The sequence below is a fragment of the Anser anser genome (assembly GCF_964211835.1).
Source record: "Anser anser genome assembly, chromosome: 2".
NCBI lineage: Eukaryota > Metazoa > Chordata > Aves > Anseriformes > Anatidae > Anser > Anser anser.
In genome coordinates, this window is record NC_139721.1 from 104,023,692 (window position 1) to 104,036,711 (window position 13,020).

Below are 13,020 nucleotides of genomic sequence, written 5' to 3' on the forward strand. Positions count from 1 at the left end.
ACATTTGGACAGAGAGGAAATGTTTTTCCACAGAGACATCAGAGAAGGACTCCGTGCCTTGATGCGAATCTGTCTGTGTCCAAGTTCATATCCTAGGTTTTCTAGACTCCCCTGGGAAAGGCCGATAGCTCTTAGGTAATCCTAAGAAAAAGACATCACTATAGCTCCCAAGAAGCAGAGATTAAAATGACTTCTGACCTCTCCACATGGAGGAGAGACAAGAGGAGAAATGCACTTGTTTCCCAAACCTAAGCGAAAAAATCTCCAGCCTCTGTAAGAGTGCTTTTGTCTCTAACCACAGAATTATGTGCTACCTTTCTCTGAAATTCAAAAGACAAACTTACACATCTTCCCTTCCACCTAAGTGTCTGCAGTGGTCTCGCAGTCTCAGTATAAAAAAAGGAATGTCCATTTAAGTTAGTCTTTTACAGGCCCAACAACTGTGCCTACGAATGAAGAAAAACACATCATATTAAGCTTGAGATGATGTTGCTTCAAACAACCACACTAATTTACAGAAATAGCAATACTGTTCATTTATAATACAATGCTAGGTAAAGTATCACAAATGAACTAGGAATAAGAAGAAGATTAGCAGGCTTGAAAATACCCTCAAACCATTCCAAACAAAATCTTTTATAGTCTCTCTTTAATGCTGCATTCAGTTTGCAAGGCAATGTTTGTGCTATTCTTCTGGAGCCCGGAATGAACTGGATCCTTCTTTACTATAGTCAAACATGACGCATAAAATGTAAATCAAATTTGTTGCCCCAAAGTGCCTTCAAGATCATTTCCCCAACTTTTATGGCTAGTGAGATGGGTTGTCAACTACAGAATACTGCACTGCCATGATAAAGTAGTGCCCTAGACAATGTGATGCTACAGCATCAGCAGGGACAAAGTTTCTATGTGCAGTTATTCATGTTACTTTAAGCAGTCCCAGAAGGGCTCACTAGGACAGCACACTTGTAAAAATAAATAAATAAATTGTTAAGACTTGCAGCAAATTTCAACAGATTTTGCACACCTCTAAATTTAATATCTAAATGAGAACAGCAGCAGCATATACTTGCAATATAAGAGAAACATCTTACAGCAAAGATTTACTATACTAATAACACTAGGGCTTACCTATTGTCCTGCACATTTTGAAAAAGGACACTGCATATGTATATTCAAATTGCCAGATATGAACAGTGGGTCACAAACAAAACTTAAAATGTTGAACTGCATCAGCCAAATTGACAGTGGATTTATTATTCCGACCCTTTCTTACACATTTTTGCATAGTCAGTTCTGCTGCCAAAGCATTTCTAGAAGGTGAATACAAAGGATATCAAGCACTATAATCACCAAATGAAATATGACTGATGCATTAATGCTCACTCAAATCTATAGATCTAAAGAAAGAGCAATAAAATTTAACGCTTGATTTGGAAGTAAGTTTAAAAACTAACCCAATCCTAAATTCACTGAGGAAAGCAAACTTCACAAATCACTGCCAAAAGCATTAGCATTTTCCCTCCTGGAGAAAAGGTCAACTTCAGATGCCTTGTTATGATGTATCTGGGTTTTTCAAAGTTCTAATGAGAGTGTTGCTCTATGACAAAGATGCAGAGGCCTACAAAAAATAAGATGGCCAGCCAAGGCAAGTTCAAAATCGTAGCTTTGCATTCTCTAGTCTTAACCTCATTGTCCTTCCTCTGTGGCTAAACAGAAAGGAAAGATCTGAGGTGGAAAATAGCAAAGAGTTGAGGTAGAAGACAGATGAGATCAAATAACACAGCTTAACTATAGATACGACCTGGCACAAATTCACTTGACTTGTGATTTTGCAGTAAACTGGCCAAGGAAACCAACTTTGAAGAGAAAATAACCTCACATCTGAGCTGCTCTGCAAAGAGACAACTTAGAGCTTAAGGTTGGATAAATTATGTTTTGGAGGTGTTCCTTCTCTTTCCATTGACTGAAGAGGGAAAGACTGGAACTGACCTCAGAAACTAAGAAACTTTAGCTAAATGTCCCAAGTTAAGTGAGATCTCACTGGGGTACCCTACAGTGAAATACTTCTTAAAAAGAATGGAAAGTGCAACTTTAAACCCTGTCAGTGTGACTTTTAGTGGACATTTACTGTGCCTCACCCATTCTCCTATGCTTTCTCTTCTCTTTCAGGAAGCAGAGAGAAAGACGGATTTACAAAAAATGGAACATAACAGCTTTTGCCAAGCAGTTGCTAATATCACAGTTATCTATATTACAGCAACACCAAGGACAAAGTATATAAAAACTGGAAGAATCAGTCTACTTCCATACTATGTTGATACTCCCAGGAATCAAATTTGGTTGTAACCCCTCTTTGTCTGACCTGATCATGGATTCTACAGTGATGCTGTGTGCTGTGTGTTAGGTGCATTTCTCTCTGTCCATCTATTTGCTCATGTATTTGTCCCACTGTAACTTTTGAAACAATTATACAACTTTAAGACACAAGCCAAGGAGCATAAGAAGAAATAAATTTTAATTATGAAAAGCAGGCAGGAAGGTAGAGCAAACCAAAACAGGTGGCTCTAGATGATATTTAGAAGTTCCTATAGGCCCACAGTTCTTGGTGAGACTGTTATTCCCATCAGAAGAGGCAGAAGTTCCTGCAGATGGTTTAAAGCCTTTTTTGTAATTTAGATACACCTTTTGATGTCAGATAACAGCCTTGCATGCATTTGTCAAAAGGATTACAGAGCTCAGCTAAACAGAGCTGACATGATCTGTGTCACTCTCGGGTCAGAGCACTTGGTAATGACTAAACATTGTGACTTCTTGACAACTATTTACCAATACTAATCACTTTCTCCAGAAATCTCATAAAAAATTCCTTACATTCATCACATTCCTTATCCCTAATTACTTCACATCATTTTAGAAATGAAAACATCTGAGTCTGAATAACCACGGAGGCTTCCTAAAATGTCATATCTATCACAGAGTTTGCTATTTTCCACACGTTATGAAACCAACAACAATTCTATTATTCAGCCTTACTATCATCTGAATGGAACATGAGAAAAATTCCTTTAACTGAAGCAAAAACAGCTATGAAAATTGGAGTGAGATCATTTCAATACTTCTACAACGTAGGCCTTCCTAGTAAGTTCTTCTCCTGGCTTCTAACTTTTTTAAACTTGCAGATTTTACACTTTGAGAGACTAAACTGTACTGCAGCTTTGTCCTGCTGTTTGCTTGCAGTCATGCCAAATAACGCAGCGTAGAGGCATTCTGAGCCTCTCCAGTTCTTTATCTTCAAAATATGTGGGCCTTTTCAAAGATTTGCAAAGTCAACACAGTTCCTCCTCCATCCCTCTTTGAATTAAACACGTTTCTAGAGGGATGTTCCAGACTTTATCATCTAGTCTGACCCAACTATCTACTATTCGTATCTTACACCTCACAAACACAAAGCAAACTAACAGTACGGACTACTGGAAGCTAGGAACTAATGCAAAGTGCATGGAATACTACAAAGTTGAAAGACAAGTGCATGTTCAGACTTAAGCAAAACGCCTAGACTGCTAGAAACAGAAGTCCCATGGAGTCAGAGCCTGGGCTCTGAACACCGGCAGTAGCAGGTTGAAGTTTGGAAGATTAGGAATTTTTGGAAAGAAATTCAAATTGGATAATATTCATACTCTACGGCCCTGAACTACTTCAGTGCTAGTTCAGCTTACACTGAACCAACATTCATTCTCGTGATGTTAATACCTTATCTAGCACGTCTGAGTTAATGTTCAAACTGATTTCAGCAAACACAGGAGCGGGCTATCTTTAAAGCAAGATTTTTGTGAAGTGCTCACCCTCCAGCAAGATTTTTGTGAAGGTGTGAACCAAATTAACTCAAAGTAACTGAAGAAATATTGATATCAAGAGCCGTTACATCATGCTCCAAGTCATAAAACTTCCAACAATGGAAGATGATGATAAAACACTTCTAAAAATTATGGGTTGTGCCTGCTATTTCTGAGGCCAATGGGATTTTCCAGAATGAGAAATCTATGGCATTCTTTTCTTTCCAATCCAATGTGATTCACTGTCAATGAAACTAAGTCAGACTACCATATGTCACCATCTCTCTTCAGTGTATTCGATACGGAATTGTGAACTTGGGAGAGGAAAGCTGCTAATTGCCACAATACCAGTCCCATTTTGACATTTTTAAATTTTTGGCTGCTATAAATACATGAAACCAAATCAAAGTCGGTCAAATAGCGCTTCATGCATTTCCATAAAAAAATCTTTGGTGCAATCAGAAAGAACCAAGGCTGAAAAAAACAACTAATACTCCAACGTTCTAATAATAAGGAGAAGGCAAACAACTGAGCATTCATGCTCTATACCATACAGCAGCTGCCTTTGACACAAGACCAACATTTTAGAACTTTGCTTGCCACACAACTTAGCATATAATATCTAAACAATTGCATATTACAAAAAAAACCTCACTATGCTGTTTTCAAAGTGTAGATGCATGTACTATTTTTAGCATCACATTATCACATTTAGGTACTGCTATAATCTAACAAAACAGCCTACCTGTACAAAAGAGCAGAGACAATGATTAGAACTGAAAAGCTATTTTCTGACTTGCATGATTTTAAAGTTCAATTTAATATCTGATACCGTGTGTGAGCACAAAACAGCACGTAAACCATTTAGATAAGAAAAAGAGCAATCCAACATGCATCTTCTCCAACTATTGATGTCCCTTCAGGCATTGAAGGCAGTGCAGGCTGCATATTCCATCAGCCCTGTATCCAATAAGTACGTTCATAGTCTCAACTTAGTACTGAAGAGCTAAACTGTTCACTGTCCAACTTGCTTGTTCTTATTATCATGGTAATACAGTAATCAAAACTCTTGAAATTAAAAGGCTGAAAGCATAACCATATTTAGATAATGTAAAATGAGGAGATGCACTTAAAAAGAAATCATCATTTAAATAAAACCGCTGGGCCAAAGCTAATGGTGAGGTGGTACAGTGTCAGTTTGTCTGAGGGAGGCTTTTTACAAAAAACAAACAAAAAAAACAACAAAAAAAAACTTTTGTCTGCCCTGAAGCAACCCTGGAATAAGAGAAGAAAGACAGACTATAAAACAACAGTTTGATCCAAAGGCCATTGTAAACAGTGAGAAGTCTGACATCAGCAACCCTCGAAAACTTCAAACTTTTACAAGATCTTACATCTTCCGCCTAGTAGTGGATTCACACTAAGCTCTAGCTATGAAAATAACACTTTTGCCCTGCAGTGACTCCCAGAGAACACATCTTTTTAAACACTTTTCACTGTGTAGCTTGAGGCAGTGAAAAAACAAGTGTTTCTTTTATGGGGTTAGGAACCTTCTCTTTTCTGTCACGCGTCTTACTTATGCTAACCTCTTGCATTCGCCCCTAGTCCCTGCGTTCATTGCCAGGACCATTCCTCTTGTTGAACCACTAACAAAGTGAGCTATTAATGGTCTTTTTTTCTATTGCCTTATGTCTCCCTTTTTGCTTGGGGTGCTTTAAAGCATCCTCCTGACATTATTTTCCAAAGCTCCTTCTTTCAGCTGTCCTCTGGGAAACATGGTAACAGGATATATAGTATGATGCTATCAAAGGCTTTTATATAAGAAAACTTTTGACAATAGAAGTCCCCTAATGGGATTTGCATCCCAGCTCAATAGAAAAAAGCACTGTAATAACCTCCCGTTTTTTTTCTTCTGCTGTAATCATCTGTTATGCTTTTCACTAGTACTTCAAAGCAATTCTCTATTGTTCTGTTGCTCTGAACTTATGCACAGCAGGGTTTAGCTTTTCAAAGCATCACAGAGGGGGATCTTAATTACTCATTTTTTTTTCAATTTTCAAAAAAAAATCTCAAATTCATTAAACAAACAAAAATTCCTTTTAGATCTCAGAATTTCCTGTTGGTGGATTTGCAGAGAATTAAAATCAATAAAAAATGCAGTCTTATGTGTCTCAAATTTTACCTGAAGACCTCATTCTATCACAGCTACTACTACGATGAGGGAACTTGAATTGTGCAGAAGGCTGGGAAGATCCAGCTCTCACTTTTGCCAAGAAGTATCTAAAAGTTTGCAGAAATCAATAATAGCTACTTTTCAAAACATCCATACACTTGGACTACCTCTTGAGAGATCTGATTCTGAGCTGGAAAGGCACTAACAATATACATGTCACAAATGAGAGAAGTGTACCGTATCTCTGAGCTTTTAAGCTGAGTTTTGTGAAGAGAACTGTAAACCTTTAGCTCATCACTGAAAACTGGTAGAGGTCAAGGTTATACACTGAGTAATGGGCAAAACTTGGTCTGGTGAAACTGTGCCCAAAATCTCAGCTAGTGCAAAACTGCTGCAGGTCCTAAGAATGATATTATTTAGTTTCCAAGCTTAAAGCATGGTGCTAGCCAACCCTAATCTAGGCCAGATTTTCTTGTTCCTGTAATATAACCTAGGTCCCCTACCCTCAAGAACACTTGAAATAACTGTCCTCAGATTGCTGCAATTGAAGGATGTTAGCTCACTGCAGGCAGTCCAGCATCAGGTACACCACCGTAAGAAAATGTTGTTTAAATCTACCTCAGTCGGTGCTGAACAGCACATTTAAGTTACCAGATACAAACTAGAAATTTCATTGGTCTTCTGATTCAAATTCGGAAAAATGAACTTCATTGTTGACTTATCAGGAGGCTAATATTACTCTGGGGAAAACAGAGTAGTTTAGCTGAGGCCAACGGTAAGAGTTACTGCTCCTCTCGATGCCTGCTGGAAACTGCAATAAAGCATACAAGTCCATGCGACATCCCAATCACCATTTTTATGAACATTCTCCTATTTATTAATAGAGGCTGCTCTAAATTCACTGAAGCTTTATGCCAGCTGCCAATTCTGGGCCTAGTACAAATTTGAGATATATTACAAGTTCAACAAGAAATGAAAATAAAAGGTGAGAAAAAAGTTCAGCATATGCCAACAAGGCAAGTTCATTGCTGACAGGTAAGAGGGCAAGTGAATGGTGGTTCGTACCAATAATTCCAGATGTTTAGTTCAATCACTAAAGACAATGGAGGAAAAGGTATCAATCATGGAGAAGAAAAAATGTTACCAGGGAAAATAAGGTTATTTCCCTCTTGTTGTTAAACTCCAGGACCCTGTTCTTTGCTCTTAGACATTCAAGCTGTTCTAACTGATCTGTTACCTTTCGCTCGGTGTATTTGCCTGAGCTTTGCTTTGCCGTTTGTATTTACATTTATATACGCAGCTTTTGGACCTCAACAGAAGACACTCAAAATATCAGTCACCAATTATATTGAAGACAAAAGCAACATAAAATGAATGGAAGCATGAGGCATTTAAAGACAGATGACTGAAATTCATGATACAAATTAACACCTTTCCTTACTTGATTCCTCAGGAAGTATTTTGTAATCTGCAGCCACCTCCAGGTGCTAACAATTCATTCATTAGCAGCATTTTCACCAAACAGTAGGCTGAATTTGACAGGAAAGTTTCCTCACAGTCAAGATACTATTTAAAATCCAGTATCTTTTACAACAATCGAAGTTGCTAGAGATGGAAATTTGAAGAAACAAAGCCAAAAAACACCCACCTCGATTTATGGATAGCACTCACAGTAGATTTAGTGTAAGAAAATACTATTTAAGTGAAGACAGTCTAAAACAAGTTCAGATTTGGGTATATTGCACTGCTGCTGTAGAAGTCTGCTTTCTGCTATCTCAATATACAGATCCTCAAAAATAAAGAGCTGAAATCTCTATGGTGAACAACAAGCTTTTTATCTTGCTGGACTTCCTCCACATTCATACATTAAGCCTACAGAGAAATAACTGGTGGGGCAGCTGAGTAAGGAGACATAGCTAGACTCCAAATTCCTTAAGGAATGGTCCATGAAAGAGACTATTTAGGGAAGAAGTCATAATTGACAGACATTTTTGCAGCCCAGTCTCATAGATTTTAAAAAAGAAAGGACTGATACAATCATGTCTCCTTACTGTCTGCGTATCCAACTTTACACATCCCACAAGTCAGTATTCAGTTAGCCCACTCCAAAAGGATGTTGGTAGTTTATTCTAGTACATCAGTCAGGGTCATTTTTAAATGAATGCTTGATATTCTGTTTGATTTAAAGCTTTCCTGGACAACCTTTATTTGCAGAATACTTCTGAGAAAGATACAGTGACTAATGTGTCACAACCATTTCAGAGATTGAAAAATGCCCATGGACATGTTTCCTTACCATAATGTATAAGTGTAATAGCCTTCCTCTTCAGCTAAGCGGGACTGGATTAGCCAATATTTTAATTCTGCAGCTGTGTTTATCAGTAAGCACTTGGATGCAAGAATACTCTGCTAGAAGTTAAATGGAACCTATGGAAAAAACCTATTGTAATATGTCTTTCTCCAGTAGTATATCTGAAGATGTTATTTAACAGCACCTTGACATTTCCAGAAATACAGCATGGATGGGAACTTCATCAGATTGCTGTAGAACATTGTCATATTACTCCAATTCTTAAAATAATTTTATTTTTCAGAGCATAACTTCCTGCTCTTTATAACTGGCTGTCAATATTTCAAGAACAAAAAGTACTCTACGATGTAGAGCCACTTAGCATGCTACCATCAAGCGAGGACATGCAGACAATTCTGGATCATTTGAGTATTATAGCTTTTAAGGGAAATGTTTTCAGAAACAAGAAACAATTTTCAGATCCTGATCATGAGACAATTTTACCCAGGTGATTTCTTAGCATTGCAATAATTTTGCCCCTTTCCTAATACTTTACTATGGAGACGATAAATAAATAAATAAATAAATAAAAATACAGAAGCACTTGCAATCGCTAGACATTGTTGAAATTCTTGGCATAAATCACACAATATCCTGAGTTGGAATGGACCTACAAGGATCATCAAGTCCAACTCCTGGGTCCCCAAAGGACCACCCAAAAAATCAGACCGTGTGTCTGAGAGTGTTGTCCAAACACTTCTTGATCTCCAGCAGGCTCGGTGCTGTGACCACTGCGCCCCGGGGAGCCTGTCCCAGTGCCCGACCACCCTCTGGGTGCAGACCCTTTCCCTAACAACCCGCCTGACCCTCCCCTGTCCCAGCTCCATGCCGTTCCCTCTGGTCCTGTCGCTGTCCCCAGAGAGCAGAGCTCAGTGCCTGCCCATCCGCTCCCCTCGTGAGGGAGCTGCAGGCCGCCATGAGGCCTCCCCTTGGCCTGCTCTGCTCTGGACTGAACAAACCAAGGGACCTCAGCTGCTCCTCATACATCTTGCCCTCTAGGCTCCTCACCATCTTCATAGCTCTCCTTTGGGCACTCTCTAATAGTTTTATGTCATTTTTATACTGTGGCACCCAAAACTGCACACAGTACTCGAGGTGAGGCTGCACCAGTGCACAGCAGAAAGGGACAATCCCTTCCCTCAACTGGTGAGCAACGCTGTGCTAATGCACCCCAGGACATGTTTGGCCCTTCTGGCTGCCAGGGCATGCTGTTGACTCATATTCAACTAGCTATCCACCAGAATCCCCAGACCCTTTTCCGCCAGGCTGCTTTCCAGCCTCTCATCCCTGAGTCTGTACGTATAGCCAGTGCAGCCCCTTCCAAGGTGCAGAATCTGGCACTTGCACCTTCATTGAACTACCAATAAATAACAAGTATGTAAGTGAATTTTTTATTAAAGATTTTAAAGAGCAGATTCAAAAATCTCAGGAATTTTCATTTACTCTTCATAAAGCTTCCTTTTTTTTTTTTTTCAGCCACTAAAACATGGGCTTCCTTATTTTTCAAACTTATTAAAGAGAGAGTTTCAGACATTCAACTCACAGTAATTTCTTTCAACTCACAGTAATTTCTGTTAAAGATATATTTACATTTGAAAGCACTTACAATGTAGTACTGCAGACTAATGTATGTTCAAAATTTTTCCCTGGCCATTTCTGGGGAGAAACAGGAATCAAACCAGGAGTTACAAACATCATTGAAATACAAACAGAAATGTATGATACGTTATAAGGTTAAGGTAAGGCCCCACTGAACCAGGTATTCCTTATAGGAACCTCCTAAACACAAAAAATGTGCAGCTCTGAGAAAAGCAGTGGCCAGACTCTTCCACATATTTTCCACAACTAGGATAAGGACTCCGAAGAAAGCTGTACCACTTCCACTGGTAAAAATAGCTACAGTAAGAGCTATATTCAGAGAACTTTTGATGGATTTGAATGACATTCCCAGCCTTGTGCTTACTCATAGTCTATTCTCAATTCTCTGTATCCACCTCACCTTCCCATATTCAGTGTCTTCATATCAGCTTCACTTGTCATGAGTCTGTTTTCCTTCACCTGCTCCCCTTTAGCCACCTATTCTCTTCAATTTTTTTTTCAACTTGTTTTGTCCCTCCCTAGTACACCCAACATTTCATCGAACCACCAGCATTTTCTGCCATTTTACTCTATATTCTGATTTTGAATAACACCCTGCTCCAACGTTTCATCCTTTAGGACAGCACTATCTAAATCTAGGTATTGCTGACTGTACCTAACACAAAGGGAACATCTAGCCTGGTTAACGACATTAATGAATATAATAAAAGAAAATCATGGAAATCTTCAGCTTACAGTACCTCACTATTGACTCTTTGCATGCTTGTATGGTAAGAGTTGTAAAAGCTGCTAAATGTCCCCTGTAAGCACGGAATTCAGATTTCAGTGTCCTTCCCAAAGCACAGGGAGGGAAGTTCATGCAAACTTGCACTGATCGAAATAGTTCTTTTCAAAGTATGTCAGTAAAAATAGATTTCATACAAGTCTGTAATAAACCAAAGGCTAATTAGCTGCAACCACTTTTTCTTGAGGTCAAGAGAAGTTACACCTGGGATGATTTTAGCCTAGAATAGCCACACTTATCAATGTGATTTTTTTTTAAACTGAGGACATATCACATCACACCTTCATTTTTACTTGATGCTAAAGTGACAGGTCTAATGAGACAAGTTATTTTGATAGAAGGACACAAGCTACTTGAAAATAACACTTCTGTCTCAGCATTCTGTACTCAGTATAACATCCAAGATTGCAGTAACTTTAAGAAGTTCGTCCATATTTTTTTTCCTTACACTTTTCTCTCCCTTTTTTCATGATTTGTGTAGCTGGCAATATTTTGTGGATCAACAGCCCTACTGTTTCCTTCTCATTACTCACAAACACTAGAATTTTTATGAGATATCAAGGAAGTACAGCTGGTGATCAGGCGCTGTTTCTGAGGATGTTTCATTCTTTCCAAAATTCTTTCAGTTCACGTACCAAAACCCCAGGGTCTCCTAGTCATGAAACAGCTCTCTGCAGAGACTCTTTCAGGGCCAGGGTCCAGGAGCCACAAGATTGCTGATGCCTACAGCAGCCTATGAGGACTGTCAATCAGGTGTTACCAGAATCTTGTCCTGGATTCACAGCTAAGGTTTACTGAAGCTGAGATGTTTTGAAAAAAACACCATCTTCCTCTCTTGTTTTGCTTAGACAGAAAATATCCACCTATTTCTGGAGGTAACCTACCAGCACAAGTCCTATCAGCTTAAACAGGACTTCTGCTCCTAACTTGCACAGGCACTTTGAAAAAACTATCTGCAGCACCAGTAATTACTTTCACTGTAGTTATGCTCAGAGGACAGAAACCCACTGTGGTAGTCTCAAGCAAGACATTCTGTAGTCTACTCAATTTTATTCGACTTCTCATCCCAGTCCTTCACTGAAGCACTACAGCTAAGGGCCCATTAGTGTTACAGTAAGAAGCACTCCATGCCCCAAGAGTTACTCTGCAGAGATTTGATTGCAAGAGGAAAACTTAAAATTCCAAAGGACAGACAAAAAAGTCTGGTTTAACATAACAGAGCATAAAAGCAACGTACCTATCATACTACAGTACACTACATGCTGCCATTCTGTAACTGGTCTTGTTTGCTGTTTTCCAACCTCAACCCTCAGAACAGAGGAAAGCTGGGGTGAAATAAGAAGACAAATACCCTTCTTCTTTTCAGTATTTAATGCAGAATATGTACTTTCAGTGTATCTTTTTAAATGAAAAAATACTTAAAATCGCATCTAGAAAATATAGCAAATAGAGCTGACAGTCCTTCCACCGAGCACAGTCTGACACTGCAAGCTAAACAGAGCCCATTTGAGACACAATACTCATTCAGATGCTTTGAATCATCCCGTGCAAGTTTCCATTCTTTTTTATCTCCTGTGTCTAGATAGGCAACTATTTTAGGCTAGCTGGAATTAGGTGATATGAATACATTCTCCCTACTTTGTCTCTTACTCCAATTCCTTTTTAACTGTGCAGCTACCCCCTACTGGACCCCATGCCTATGGTGAAATGAACTAGTGCTATCTGCCCCAGTTAGTTACAAGGAATCTCTCTGCAAGGTTCCCAGCCTGGTAACAAGTTAGAGACATTTCCCGTGGTTTGTCACAAAGCTTCTGAAGGACTACATTTCTGCACTGGAGGAATTAATAGCTCCAAGCTTTTAAAGATTTATACATCTCCAAAAAATGTCAGTAAATTTGCAGCTATCGTACCAGAGCTGATTAGCACTGTGCATATTAAACAAAAGGGTAGTGAAATTTGATTTGCATATTTCTGACATACACACAAATTCCCACCACTTTCACAACATAATACCTACACGGTTCATTTTATTTTGATTAAAATTAACACATTTCACTGATGACCTTTAAAGGAATGCTTGCTCCCAGACTTTTAAATGCACCATTGATCTACTACACTTTGTCAGCAAAACAATGATCACTTCTAAGATGCTTCTCAAAAGCTAAAGAATCTTTCACAGATCAGTTCACAAAGTTCCCACTGACGTAAGCAATGCAGAGAAGCAGAATTTGCATAATCAGTTCACTTGCTGCATTCTGCAACAAGGGACATATTCTGC

At 38.8% G+C, this 13,020-nt stretch overlaps 1 protein-coding gene across 31 annotated transcripts in view; it reads right to left on the reverse strand.

Annotated features, from left to right (window-relative positions):
- Positions 1-13,020, reverse strand: part of TPK1 (thiamin pyrophosphokinase 1) — a 327,683-nt gene that overhangs the window by 253,498 nt on the left and 61,165 nt on the right. The window lies entirely within an intron of this gene.